The following is a 15,721-nucleotide window of genomic DNA, read 5'->3' on the forward strand; positions in this document are numbered from 1 at the left end:
GTGCTAATAAGTAAGATTGAACTATTAAGAGCCAGTATAACATTTGATCATTCAAAGATAAATGTCTAATTAATTGAGATTAGAGGTCTTAACCATTCAGAATTTAATATAATGCTTAACCATTCAAAGACAAATGTCTGAATCATTCAGACATCTGCTCGTAAAACAAACAGTTTGAACCATTAAGAGGTCTGAACCATTAAGAGCTCGTAAAGAGGTAAATAAACAGCCCCTTAGGTTATGCGGTATGGGGGACGTCCCTGGTTCGTCCTGGTCCGGCGCCGGAGCACACACTGTGCCGCCCCTCTCCGTCCTCGTCCTCACCGTCGAGGTTTGGACGTTGGCGACGACGCTGATGAAGACAAAAATGGTGAGTTGTCCCATGCCTATTGACTGTTAAAAAAATATATATTAAAATAGTGGAGTAGGATCATCCTCTCATTTTCATTGTTTTTGTGGGATGGACCATCCTCCCAAGAACTATGATGTGTCGCCTAGGTGGCGGATCATCCTCCAAGGAATGACCATCACCATACCATGTAGCCTTAGCCTCTCACTATTCTTATATCCCTACTTTTTTTAACGGCAAACTTGGATCACTGACGAACTACTGGAGTATTATCGTACCACCAGTGGAATCACCCGATCATATCTATCTCCACTAGGCATAATCCCTATACACCAATTCAGGAGGAAATCCAATAAATATGGGAAAAACCCCTTGTGGGAATCGAAACCATGACCTATTGGTCCCAAAGTCTTATTATACCCCCAAGATGTCACTAGGCTATAAAGCTATGGACTCACATGTAAAAAGAGATAGAGAGAAGGGATGTGTAAATATTAACTCACTTAACTTATCTAAACTTTAATTTGATTAGATAAATGTGCTTCAAACTTGGCAATTTGTTGTGTATTGTGAAAAGCAAGAAATGATCTCATCTTTAACGGCAAACGTATTAACATCGATTCGATTTTCGGTGAGATACAATCAACAATCTTCCTAAGTTTCATTTAACGAAAGGAAAAGTAAAGATTTGGAAGAATGTCAAAAAAAAGCCGCGTTCTATAGTCTTTTTAAGGAAGGAAATGAAGAGAAAATGAAGGACCATAGTTAATTAAATATTTTCTTTCCACTCTTTTTTTTTCTCCTTAATACATTTCCTCTTATTTTCTTTGGTTTATAAAACTTGGGAAGACTATGGTCATACCACAAAGAAACAATGAATGTTGGGATTACGAAATAATAAATACTATGACAGTTTAGTTTTGTTTAGTAACGATCTAAATTTGGTATAACATATTGGCAGTAACATACTTGATAAATAGTGATAAATTATCATTTGTGATGTATTGACATTCACTCGATATAGTTATTATAGAAATTAGACTAAAACTAGTCTTAAGTTCTCCGTGTTGCGGGGCAGGAGGTGTAAAAGCATGTCAAACCAACGCTGACCATAATCGGGAAAAACATTAAACAAAATCACGAATTTCTAACACCAAGTGAGTCCTGTGACGTAAAACGTATATAAAGTCGAATTTATAACGACAACTTTATTGAAGCTTAGGAGTTGTATGATAACTTTATTAAAATTTAGAGGTTGTATGATATATACGATCAAAACTAGACACATTGACCCCAAACAAATCTATTGTAGTTTTTACATATAAGCAGCAAGACAAATGATGACAACAGTTATTATCACTGTCAGAACTTTAAGATTAATACGAAAAACAACTTTATACCGAAAGTTTTACAGCGGGAATCAACTACAAAACTGATCAATCAACAAAGATTGACAGATACACTAGACGAACAAGATCATCAACACGGTGATCTTTTACAGAAAGATGAAAAACCCAACTCACGAATCTGACTTATGAGAGAGAGAGAGAACAATAATGAAAAAAAGATAAGATAATAGAAATATCTGGAAGACTGCCTTATATCAGACACAGCAGCGACTAAATGCACTAGCAACAGGCCCACGTAATCCAGCAGAAAGAATAAGCCCACCAGCAAGACCAATAAAGCCGAACAGTTGAAATAAGCAGCCCAACAACGTTATAAGCCCAAACCTCACAAAAAATAAAAAAAAACAAATTGTAAGTAAATAGAACCAAAAGTATATAGAAAACATTTAAACTAAAATATATAGGTTATTTTAACATCCCCCCTCAGTTTAAATGTTTAAACAAGTTTGTAAGCCCTAAAGACTTACACATTTCATCATGACTTCTTGGTAATAAACCTTTGGTAAACACGTCCGCAAGCTGAGATTTAGAATTAATTCCAACCGTTTTAATAACACCGGACGCTATTTTTTCTCGCAAGAAAAACAAATCAACCTCGAAATGCTTTGTTTTATCATGGAACACAGGATTCGCAGCTATAGAAATAGCCGCACTATTATCACATATTAGAGTAATAGGAAGCTCTATTGTAACTTCCAGCTCTCTTAAAATATTTACCAACCACAACACTTCACAAGAAGCACTGCACATAGACCGGTACTTCGCCTCGGCAGATGATCGCGAAACTACACTTTGTTTCTTGCTTTTCCAAGAAACTAACGAGTTTCCAAGGAAAACACAAAACCCCGTGACAGACCTCCTGCTGTCCACACACTTTGCCCAGTCAGAATCAGCATATGCTGTTAACTGGAAAGAATCACTTCGTTTAAACATGATACCAGATCCAGGGGCACCTTTCAAATACCTTAGTAATCTAAAAGCTATCTGAGTATGAGCCTCAGTTGGCTTATGCATATACTGAGATAAATAATGAACTGAGTACGCAATATCTAGTCGGGTATGAGATAGGTAAATAAGTTTACCGACCAGATTTTGATATTCAGTAACACTAACACTCTTTAAATCTTTATTTTTACTTAAACACGTTAAAACATAATTCTGCTCTATAGGACAGCTGACAGGTTTAGAACCACTCATACCATACTCATTTAACAAATCCATACAATATTTCCTTTGTGAAAGACAAACCCTATCATCAGTTTTAATGACTTCAATACCAAGAAAATATTTCAAAAAACCAAGATCTTTGATCAAAAATTCATTTTTTAATAGAGACTTACTTTATCAATTTCAAGAGAACTACTTCCAGTCAACACTATATCATCCACATAAACTAACAATACCACAAACACAGATTCAACCGACTTTACAAACATAGAATGATCACATTTTGATTGCACAAAACCAATCTTAACAAGAACATTTACGAGTTTCTCATTCCACATACGAGGAGCTTGTTTTAAACCATATAATGACCTTTTTAGTTTACACACTTTATTTTTATCATCAACATTCAAACCATCAGGCAAATTCATGTATACTTCCTCTCTAAGATTACCATAGAGGAAAGCATTATTCACATCAAGCTGATAAATAGGCCAGTTATTCTGCACCGATTAACTAATAACACATCTTACAGTGACCATCTTAACGACCGGAGAAAAAGTTTCCTCAAAATCTATACCCTCAACTTGATTAAAACCTTTGGCAACAAGTCTAGCTTTAAACCTATCTACTTCACCACTTGATTTATACTTTACTTTGTATACCCATTTACATCCAGTCGGTTTCTTCCCTAGAGGAAGATCAACTATGTCCCATGTGTCATTTCTATATAAGGCAAATAATTCATCATTCATAGCATCTATCCATCGTCTATCTTTACAAGCCTCTTTATAAAAACAAGTTCAACTATTTTATTTAGATTAACAATAAAGCACATATTTTCACTAGACAGATTAGTATAACTAACGACATTATCATAACTATATTTAACATTACCAACAACGAAATCATTGAACTTTTTAGGAACTGAAACATGTCTAGTAGATTTTCTAACATTTGGAATACCCTCAGACAGGTGTGATTCATCATTTCCACTACTAGTTTCAGCCTCCACAGGACCAGTATCTAAATCATCCAATTGTTGGTTACTAGCCATATCACTTGAATCAAGTGATTGCTGAGTATCATTAACAGTTGCTGATTCAGCAGTGTCACTGTGCTGCTGAGACACAGCAGTTGAATCATTTTCTACCTTCTCTTCATCATCGGGATTTACATCATTTGAGAAATCAAAGGTGTTGAAAATATTTAAATGATCCAAAGACTGAGAAGGTGCTAAATCAGAAGAAGTGTGTGCATTAGACTTAAAAGGAAAAACATTTTCATGAAAACTAACATCTCTTGAAAACACAAACTTCTTGTGATCTAAACTCCAGACTTTATAGCCCTTTTTAAAATTGGAATAACCTAAAAAAACAACCTTTTAGCCCTTTCTTCCAGTTTATCAGAATTATTTAAAATCGTAAAATAACACAAACACCCAAAAACTCTCAAATGACTAAGAGAAGGTTTAAACTCAAAAAGCATTTCATATGGAGAACAACCACGAAGAACAGATGAAGGGGTCATGTTAATCAAGTATGAAGCAGTAAGCACACATTCGGACCAAAAACTTAAAGGAACATTTGACTGAAACAATAAAGCTCTCGCAACATTTAGCAAATGCCTGTGTTTTCTTTCAACAATACCATTTTGTTGGGGTGTATAAGTGCATGAAGTTTGATGAATTATACCATTTGTTTTAACAAAACTAGACATTTCAGAATTAATAAACTCCGACCCATTATCACTTCTGAAAATCTTAACATTCACCTCAAACTAAGTTTTAAGAAGATTATAAAAACTTAGAATATTGTCAAAAACTTCAGACTTGGACTTCATCAAATATATCCAAACAGACCTAGTGTAGTCATCAACTACAGTTAAAAAAAACTTGTAACCTTCAAGACTAGAAACCCTATAGGGTCCCCATACATCAAGATGTACAAGGTCACCAACTTTAGTGGACTTATGTTCACTAAGTGGGAAAGGAACCCTATGTTGTTTGGCCTTATGACAAATGTCACAAGGTTCAGTCTTGTTAGTTTCAGCATTTATATTTAAAACACTTAACTCTTGGTCTGCAGGGAGTCCAAGTCTGGAATGCCAGAGCTTTATACTTTCAGTTTTGTTAAAACATGCAACAACTGACCTAAAAGAATTACCACAAAAGTATAGACCATCAGTTTGACTACCAGTCACCAGGGTTTTCTTTAAGCATAAATCCTGAATATAACAATTTTCCTCATCAAATACAACTCTAAGTTTATTATCCTTTGCTAACTTATGAATAGGTATAAGATTAACACAATATTCAGGAACGACAAAAACATCTTTAAGAACTACAGAATCAGACAACTTATAACACCCTATTTTTGTTACTTTAGCATTTGTACCATTAGGATGTTTTATTGTGATGTTGTAATCAGAAACATCAACAAGATTAAACATGTTTTCACTTGTTATTACCATATGCTGGTTTGCACCAGAGTCAACAATCCAGCTCATACCACTTAGACAACACACTAGTATTAAAACAATACAAATTTTTATACCACCCTAACGAAGAAAAAGCACTAAAACATTTACCTCCAACATTGGAACTAGAAGGATCGTTCACCTTATTCTCACCCAGCAAACCTAACAACTTGGTAAACTGATCAGAAGTCAAAGAATTCAATGAAGTACCAACAGATTTGTCACTCACAGAATTATTCACAGAATTATTAGATTTAGACCACTGATTATTGTTTTGACTAGGTTTAGACCTATAATTTGGTGGATATCCATGAATCTCAAAGCACTTATCAATAACATGACCAATCTTGTTACAATGAGTGCATTTCAAGTTGGGATTAGGACCTTTGTTAAATTTTTTCTTGTTATCACTAAACTGATTTGCTTTAGCAACAAAACTAACATTAGGTACTTTAGAACCACTGTTTGAACTCCTATGTGACTCTTCCCTAGATATAATCGAAAAAGTTGTTTTAACAGAAGGAAGAGGATCCCTGGTTAATAGATTAGTTCTAACAGGTTGGTAAACATCATCTAATCCCATCAAGAATTGCATAAGTTTTATTAACTGACTAAACTCATTGAACTTGGTAGAAGCATTACAAGTGCAAGATGGTAACTGTAACATAGCATCGAATTGTTTCCACATAGTATTAATCCTATGATAATATTCAGACACACTAGAACCATTTTGACTAACAGAATTAATTTTCTGATATAACCCAAATACCACAGAACCATCAACCTTATCATATGTCTCCTTCAAATCATTCCAAACTTCAGAAGCAAGTTTGGAATAAACTTGACCAACATACAACTCATCAGAAACATAATTCAGAATCCAGGTTAAAACAATAGAGTTGCATCTTTCCCATTGACTTGCCAAGACATCATTAGACTCAGATTTAACACATGTTCCATCAACAAATCCTAATTTGTTCTTAGCCATCAAAGCAAGTTTCATAGCATTTGACCAAACCACATAATTCTCAGTGCCTTTTAACTTGATATTAACAATAGACAGATTACTAGAATCACTAGCATGCAAATACAAAGGATCACTATCATCTAATTTACTTATTAAAGTAACAAACGACTCAGTTTTGTCAGTCATGGTCAAGCAGAAACAAACAAGAACGGAACACAATCAGGCAAAACCAAAATCAATCGAACAATCAAAATCACTCAACAAGAAATCAGATAACAACTATAAGATCACTTAACAGATAACCAACAAACAAAACCAAACAAGAGTCACGAATTAAAAAAACAACAAATAATGAATGAATACTCACCGCGAAACTACACCAGTGTTCCAGATCGTTGGTTCATCACTCAAGGTGCCAACGCAGGTCTTAGTGTAGAAGCCACCTAAATCTATTGACACAAAAAAGAACAATCTCACCGAGAGGGGTTCCCAAGTTAGGGTTCGCCGAATAAAATCACAGCCTATAACCTTCACTTAGGGTTATATGACTGTGATAAAAGAAAATCCAGAAACAACACTTCTTGATGAACACAACCAGTTCTTAAACAAGAACTAAATCAAGGACCACAAGAGCCTAAGTCGAAGACACCGATTCGAAAACACCAAACCCTAGATCCAAGCCACCAAAACACAAGAATCAAGATGTCACCGGTTCGAAGATACCAACCCAAGATTCGGCTTCCAAACCCTAGATCTGAACCATATCTCGCAGATTAACGAAGCCTGTTAATCATGACTCCTGTAATACACAACAGAAGAAAATCGGAGCCCCAGATCAACCTTGGAGCTCTGATACCATGTCAGAACTCTAAGATTAATACGAAAAACAACTTTATACTGAAAGTTTTACAGCGGGATCAACTACAAAGCTGATCAATCAACAAAGATTGACAGATATACTAGACGAACAAGATCATCAACACGATGATCTTTTACAGAAAGATGAAAACCCTAACTCACGAATCTGACTTATGAGAGAGAGAGAGAACAATAATGCATAAAAGATAAGATAATAGAAATATCTGGAAGACTGCCTTATATCAGACACAGCAGCGACTAAATGCACCAGCAACAGGCCCACGTAATCCAGCAGAAAGAATAATGTTAGTGTGTTATCTGTCTATCGCCTCCGTCAATCTAGCCTGTAGCAGAAAACCGAAGAAAATGAGATTTATAGTGTTATATTTAGTGTTACTTAGTCAAAAAGGCAAGGTGACATAACTGTAATTAATGAGATTCCTCATTAAGTGCCTTGGCCTATAAATAGGAGGCTTATGCCTTAGGTTTAGAACTTTTGCCATTTTCAATCTTGGAGAGCTAGAAGCTAGAGAGAGAAGCTAGAGAGAGAAAGTTTATTGTTCATGATTCAGGTGCTGTACATTTTCAGATATATTCGATAGAATCACAGTTTATATTACATCACGTGTGTTAGCTCGCGTTCGTGTACGGATTCCGCACGTCACACGTTCGAACGGAGTCAAACCGGTCCTAACAAGTGGTATCAGAGCAGGAGCTCGATTACACTGATCTTTCACACGATTTCGCACAGGATTACATCAGATTCAGATCCGATTTCATCTTCTTCTTCATCTTTTTCATATTTCTTACGGTTTTTACTGTTTTTCGTCAAATCGAACAGGTTTTCACGGTCCGTTTCAGCTGATTTTTGGATATGTCGTGCGTATATACCTCATCTACAACCCTACCAAGTTTCATATCGAAACTCCTAACCGTTTAGGAGAAATCGAGGTTTTTCGGTTCGAACTCGCGTCATACAAACAGGTCCGCTCCAAAATACTTGTATGGTTCGCTTATACGAACAAGTGTATGGTCCGCTCAAACAAACTAGGTTGGTTCGCTCATAGGGCAATTGTTGTGGTTCACTCCATATTGCATTTTAGGTCCGCTTATAAGTCAGTTGTTGGTCCGCTTATTTGACACTTGTGTGGTCCGCTTTTAGGATATCAATAGGTTCGCTTTTAAGTCATCGTCATCATCATTGAGTCTGATCATTACAGGTTGTCGGAAGGTTATTGTCATTGTCGGCATGTTCATTGCTGCCCATAATAGTTAACTGTGATGCAAGTGGAAGGTTCGGCCCTATAGGATTAAAGTCGGTCATTTAATTGTTTGCATGTGATAAACCGATTAACTTCAATTGTCGGCCCAATCACAAGCTCCACAGATTGTTGTCAATTTTTGCATGTGAAGCCCACTAATTGATATTCTTGTAGCCGCCCATTCAAGACGTGAAGCCCCATACAAAGGTTGACCCAATTATAGTAAAGTAGCCGCCCAATTAATATGCTGGGCCAATCATGTTTGCCGCCAATCATGTTTCTCGTGTTTAGATCCATTTAATATGTTGGGCCTATATACTTGAAGTTTTTAACAGCCCCAATCATCCAATCACTGTCCACATGTTACCGATCCACTAATATGTAAGTGAATTTTTGTTTGTCGGGCCCTGTGAAGCAATTAATCGTTGTTGTTATTTGATAGCACCAAGTTCAAAGCTTATCAGTTCAAAAGAGGAGGTCTAGTTCATTTGAACCTTGTCAGGTCATTGGGACTTAAGTTCAACTCGCACAGTTTGATCATTCAAAGGTTCAGTTCGTTCAAATTCAAACTCGTTTCAGGTCGTGTGGTTTTGCCGGGTCATAGCATTTTCGTACGGTTTGAAAATCTGAATCTCAGTTCGCATCAAGTTCAGTTCGCCCGGTGTGTCAATCTTCAGTCTGCTCAGTCTGTCAACCTTCAATCTCGCACAAAATATTCACTAGTTCGAGTATTTTGTTTCGGTTGTTTGATAGTGTTTGAACTGATAAAGTGTTTGTTTGTTTTGTTTGATTCAGGTAATTGAAGAAATTCACATCATGGGTGAGGAATTCTACAACACGTTTTTCAACGCGTTCACATCCGAATCGTCTGAGGTTACAAATGTTACACCAAAAACCATCACGAAGGCGATCAACGAGAACATCAAGCATGATAACTTTTATGGAACGCGATCAAAACCACCAACTCTTGAAAGCATTGAGGATTATACCTGGTGGAAAGAACGGTTCATCAACTGGGCGAAAGCGTATGCCCATGAAAGCTGGTTTTGTCTGGAGTTTGGATATGAAAGGCCAAAAGATGACAAAAACGAAGATCTACCGTTCAAGAAACTTTCCAGAGAAGAAAGATCTGAGTTTGCAGCAGAACAAAGAATGGTTGCTTTGATCCAACAGCAATCAGAAATGATATATTTGCTTTGCTTACTCATGATGGATCCTCAAAATCAGTCTGGGAAGCTTTAAGAGTTAAAGCAGAAGGGGGAAAACAGATTAGAAAAAATAAAATTGCTTTACTAAAAAAAAGAATTTGATCTGTTTGATAATATAAAAGGAGAGACAGTGAGACAAATGATTGAGAGATTCTGTCATCTTAAAATAGAACTTGAAGGTTTTATAATTGATAAAATGAGAGAGGAACTTATTGATAAAGTCATTGAAGCGTTACCACGAGCTGATCAGTGGCAAACATTTGTTTTTATCTTAAAAAATGATGCTTCTTATGACAAAATTTCTCTTGATTCTTTGTTTGAAAAGATTGAAAGTCATGATCTGGAGTTACAAAAGCAAAGCAAGATGACTGGTTCTTCACATCAACAGAATGTGGGCTTGTATTACAAAGGCAGTGTACCTTCTGATAAAGGCGTTGGTTCACCAAAAACAACATTTAGTGGTGAAAAGATGAAAGAGCCACAAACAACGTCAACAAGTCATCATTCTGGATATCATTCATCTTCACAGTCAAATTCTGATGAATCTGAAGAGATTCTTTGCAACATTGCTCTTAAACTGAAGAATTCTCCTACGATGAGCATCAGTGCAGCAAAGCAGCAAATGAGTTTCCTTGCATCGGTTCTGGAGTCATATGAAGGTCTTGTAGCTGGCAAAATTGGAAATTCCGAATTGACCAAAGAAGACTACGACCAAATTGATCCGGAAGAAATGGAACTCATAGATATTCGCTGGTGTTTAGCTAGTTGCATTCGCAGAGCTCAGAGGTATATGGAGATTACCAGAAAACAATCGCTTGGAGGTGCGTCAACAAAGCTTGGATTCGACAAATCCAAAGTGACCTGCTTCAGATGCAAGCAAAAAGGTCATTTCAAAAGAGAATGCAGAAATTCTGAAGTTGCTGAAGGAAATGAACGTCCTTTCAACGATGATTACTACCGAAAGGCGATCTACCATCGAAGCAGAGAAGATCCGAAACTGATTGAAGATAAACCCAAGTCAAGGGCTTGTGCAGTCTTCCATGAGGATGAAGGATTTGATTGGAGCCAGATTTGTCCAGAAGAAGATCGGATTGATTATCGATGGAAGATTAGATCAAAGGATGATGCAAAAACTATTTCAAAGAAACACGATTATTATGCCTTTGTTTCTGAGATTCAAGATGAAAACAAAGACAAAGACACTGCTGAAATTCGTGAAGAAAAAGTTGAGATCAAAGAAAGAACTCGAGAAGAGATTTTGAATGAGAAGACTTACAAAGAATGGAACGTGGTTCACAACAGAATGGATGACATGCAGGAAGAATATGAGAGTGCTGTCAGTAACAGAAGATGGGATAAGAAAAGAGAATGTTACTACAACAGAGAAGGAGAACCGGTTGTTCCAAAGAAAGACATCATTTTTGATGATGTTCTTCTTGCTGTCCCGTTGAGAGCCGAATACTACAGAAGAGTGATGAAAGATGATGCATACGTTAAACAGTATGAAAAAGATATCAGATATGCTATGCTGTCATGTTTGAGAAAAAAGGATGAGGAAAGAATGAAGAAAAGTGTTGAAGAGATGGTGAACAATCTAAAGAAGGTTGCTGAAGAGGTTGAAACAGAAGCTGTTGAAGCAGAAGTTGTGAAAGAAGCTGTTACAGAAGAACAGCAAATTGAAGAAGAAGTGAAGACAGAAGAAAATAATGAGAATGAGAAAGATGGTGATGATGGTGATGAAGTCAGTACTGAAGTGAAGCAAGATGATGCTGAGATGAAGCAGCTAGAGGCAGCTGAAAACACCGAAGTGCCTATCACTGAGGTACATTCGGATTCTGAAATCTTAAAACCAATTGAACAGTGCAAGAAGTGCATGGAACCATGCAGAGCTTGTACTGAAAAAGATGAGCAATTCAGAACAAAAGAACTTGAATTCACAAAAATCGAAAACATTTTCAAAGAAAAATGCAAAGAGATGTTAGAAAAAGAAAAGGTTTTTAACGAAAAAGATGAAAAACTTTCAGGAAAATGTTCAAAGTTAGAAAGAGAAAATGAAGTTTTGAAAGAAAACGTTTTGAAAATGACAAATGAATGTTCACAAAAAGAAAATGTGGTACAAGAAATGAAAAAGGAATATGACTCAATGAAACTATCACATCATGTTATGAAAGAGTCATATGATAAAATAAAAGACGAAATGAAATATGCTCAATCTAGAATGAATTATCTTTCTGAAACAACCAAAGAGCTTAAACGAATGTATGCTATAAAACAAGATGTTGTTAATTCCTATATTGAAGATGTTGCTAAGCTAAAGCGACAGATTGCTGATTTAGAACAGGATAACAACAAGTTAAAAAGTTACCACGTGTCGTCATATGTGCTTGAACGAATTTTCAATATAAAACCGGGTGATGGTGAGTCTGAGCAGAACAAGAAAGGCATTGGCTCAGAGTTTCATAAAGTTCCACCACCGGAAAAGTTTGCATTTTATGATGAGGAAAAGGTCGAAAAAGCTTTCAACATGGTAGACCAATTGCCAGACAACATTGACATAACCTATTCCAAATCTGATGATTCTCATGATTCAGAGGTGGTAGGTAAAGTCGTTGAAAGTGTGTTGAAAGAAGAGTCGGTTGATACAGGTAAATCTGAATCACAGGATGAAGATGAAGGAAATCTTCATGATGCATATCTGAAAAACACAAAATCCGAGAAAAAATTGAATGATGATTCAAATGGATTGGTTTATACCATGATTGGATCGGACAAATTATTCTAAGATGTTGTATTCCCGATTCAGAATGTGATTTCAGAAAAAGTTGACAAAGTTTTCAAAATGGTTGAGATTGAGAAATCTGAGATTTCAAAGTTTGTCGGTAAGAGTCATAAAGGTTCATATAACAAACCTGGTTTCAAGAAGAAAAACATGAAGGCTGGGTTGGGTTATAAGAAGAAACAACATCAGAACAAAAATGAGACGCCAAATTATCAGGCTAAAATGAGTTTTGTTCAAGGAAATAGTTTGGATGAAGAAAAAGAACTTAAAATTGGACGACAGTCTAATGCTGAGTTTGAGGCACAAAAGAAAAAGCAACAACCACAGGTCAAAGATGTGTCCATGAGAACATGTTTTAAATGTGATCAAAAAGGACATCTTGCACGCAAGTGTCCAAATTTAAAACCTGTGGATGTTGATAAAAAGAAGATTGATGCTGAGAAACAAAAATCTGAGAATGTGAGACAAAGGTCAACCAAATTTGATTCGAAACAAACTTGGAGGTATAACACAAACAAGTTTGCTTCAAATCAAAATTGGAAATCAAACCAGAACAGGTTCGATTCAAGACAGACCTGGAATTCTCCCACACCCAGATTCAGAACAACACAAAGTTGGAAAACTTCAGTTGATATGACAAAACCCCAACAGTTTTGGAAACCACAAGTTGTTGTTCAAAACCAAAGTGTTCAAAAAGATTCACATTTTTACAAACGTGGTACACCGAAAGGTCAAACATGGAGTGTTAAGAAACATGTTGATTCGGTAAAAGATGAGAACGTTGAAGTTAAAATTGAGAAAGTTTTTGTGAAAAATGACAACGAATTTCCAGCATTGAATGAAAATTATTGTGTTGAAATGCCTAAGGTTCAACAGACCTGGGCTAAATTGTTCAAGTAATTCAATTAGTTGAATGTGCAGGTGCTCAAGGAAACTGAAGATTGTGAGATTGAAAGTTGGAGCAGCCTGGCACATGAAGAGGAAGCAGAAGCTGCTGGACCCTGTGTTGGTTGAAACAGGGAGTTTATGTGTTTTCTGTACATAAATAAACATTATTTCAAAACCCTAAAAATTTGAAAAATTAAAAACCAAAAATATGTTTTTAGTTTGTTAAAATTTGAAAAAAAACCAAAAATATGTTTGTTTTTAATTTTTGTCAAAAATAGAAAATTACAAAAATATGTGTTGATTGAATACGCCGAAACCCTCACGGCTGAACAAACATGATTACTTTCACCAAATTGAAAAACGGTTTTCAAACTGTAAAAATCAATGTGTTGTAAATCATGGGGGTACTTTATATTAGTTTTTCTGTAATTCCGTACACGAGAAGCAGAAAATGGATGGCGAGACATAGCTATCTACATCGGTTATCAAAATTTTTTTTAATGGTTTTGCATTTTAGGGGGAGAAAAATTGTCAGAAAATACAAAAACATTAGAAAATTTGAAAAAGCCAAAAACATGATAAAATTCAAAAATTGAGTTTTTGCGTAAAAAGAGGATATGATAGTATATCAGTAGACAATTACAGTATGCTAAAGAAATGTAATGATTAAATAGCGTTAAACAGTCTCACTGATGATATGTCGATAGGTTTTTATACACTTAGTAAACTTTTTCGGGATATAAACCTAAATTCAAACACTTGCTTATTTCGTGGGGAACACTACTTGGATATATAGGTAACCCCTGAAATCTCGTTTGAAAGGTCTCGTATTCTGATATACTAGGTTTTTATACTCTATGATGTCTGGGGTATTATTCCGGGACTTCTGCTGAATGGAAATTCTGACCTAGTCCTTGGATAATACTTTCACCGAATGCTTGAAACACAGCATAAACCCTCAGCATGCAGATGAAACAATAAAATTGATAGTCGCTGTTGTTGTAACTAAAAGATCCTCTAAAGGGGACATACTAAAAAGTCGAAACTAATATCTCTCTGCGCATACGGAAGTATCGACCTGAGATCCCTCAGTCCTCGCATACCTAATTTATGTACAGATATCATTGTAGTATTAATCACCTGTAAGACTGAATATTGGGATTCTGGATACGGGAGTATATTCAAGAGGTGGGACACATGAATGAGTTTAAGTCTTAAAACATCTAAATCGTATCCTGAATTAGTTGAAATTTGTATGAAAATTTAAGTGGATCAGTATATTGACAATCTAAGTGAATTGTTTAATTCTTAATGTGTAACTAAGCTCAACGGTACTTGTGACTTGTCAAAGACTGATATGATCCTCTGACGCATACTCAAACAAAAATATTGTCTGTAAATATGTTTGTATATATTTCTTTACTGCTTTATATTTTCAGAAAATACAAAAAGATTTTGATTTCTGCTTTATTTTCGACAACCGATGTCTGAGTTGCTGAGTTTCAAAATCTAAGTAAGCTGATTGTGTTTCTGAAAATAAAACAAGTTCATTAATTTGATACTTGAATTAAAATAAAAAATTTCAAAAACAGTTTGTGATATCTCCAAGGTCATTAGTTTGGACTTGGAAGATTAATTGTGAGGGAGTTGGATTCTTTAACACTGCCAAATCTATAAAGTTTGTTGATAGGGGGAGTTGATTAGAGGATTTGATTGACAATTTCAAAAAATTGTTACTTATAAATGTCTGAGAGTTGCAGATGTTATACCAGACTACGATCCCGAAAGCCGAGTCTAAGGGGGAGTCTGAAGACGAGCTCAACGCAAACGGAAGCGTGCAAAGAGCCAGGTATCATTCCTGGAAGAGCTTGTAACCGGAAAGCAAGGTGTCGATCCCAAAGCACGGAAGCTTGACGAAAGGGGGAGCCTGACGAAGAAAAGAGTCTACAGCAAAGGGATTCTGTGTAGCTGAAGACGTTAAAGGTTCAAGAAGACTTGAAGAGAGAGAGAAAGAAAAATCGCTACGAGCTTGACTACAGATTGACTACGGCAATATCCAAGGGGGAGTCTGTTAGTGCGTTATCTGTCTATCGCCTCCGTCAATCTAGTCTGTAGCAGAAAACCGAAGAAAATGAGATTTATAGTGTTATATTTAGTGTTACTTAGTCAAAAAGGCAAGGTGGCATAACTGTAATTAATGAGATTCCTCATTAAGTGCCTTGGCCTATAAATAGGAGGCTTATGCCTTAGGTTTAGAACTTTTGCCATTTTCACATCTTGGAGAGCTAGAAGCTAGAGAGAGAAAGTTTATTGTTCGTGATTCAGGTGCTGTACATTTTCAGATATATTCGATAGAATC

This window comes from Helianthus annuus, chromosome 13, assembly GCF_002127325.2.
Source record: "Helianthus annuus cultivar XRQ/B chromosome 13, HanXRQr2.0-SUNRISE, whole genome shotgun sequence".
NCBI lineage: Eukaryota > Viridiplantae > Streptophyta > Magnoliopsida > Asterales > Asteraceae > Helianthus > Helianthus annuus.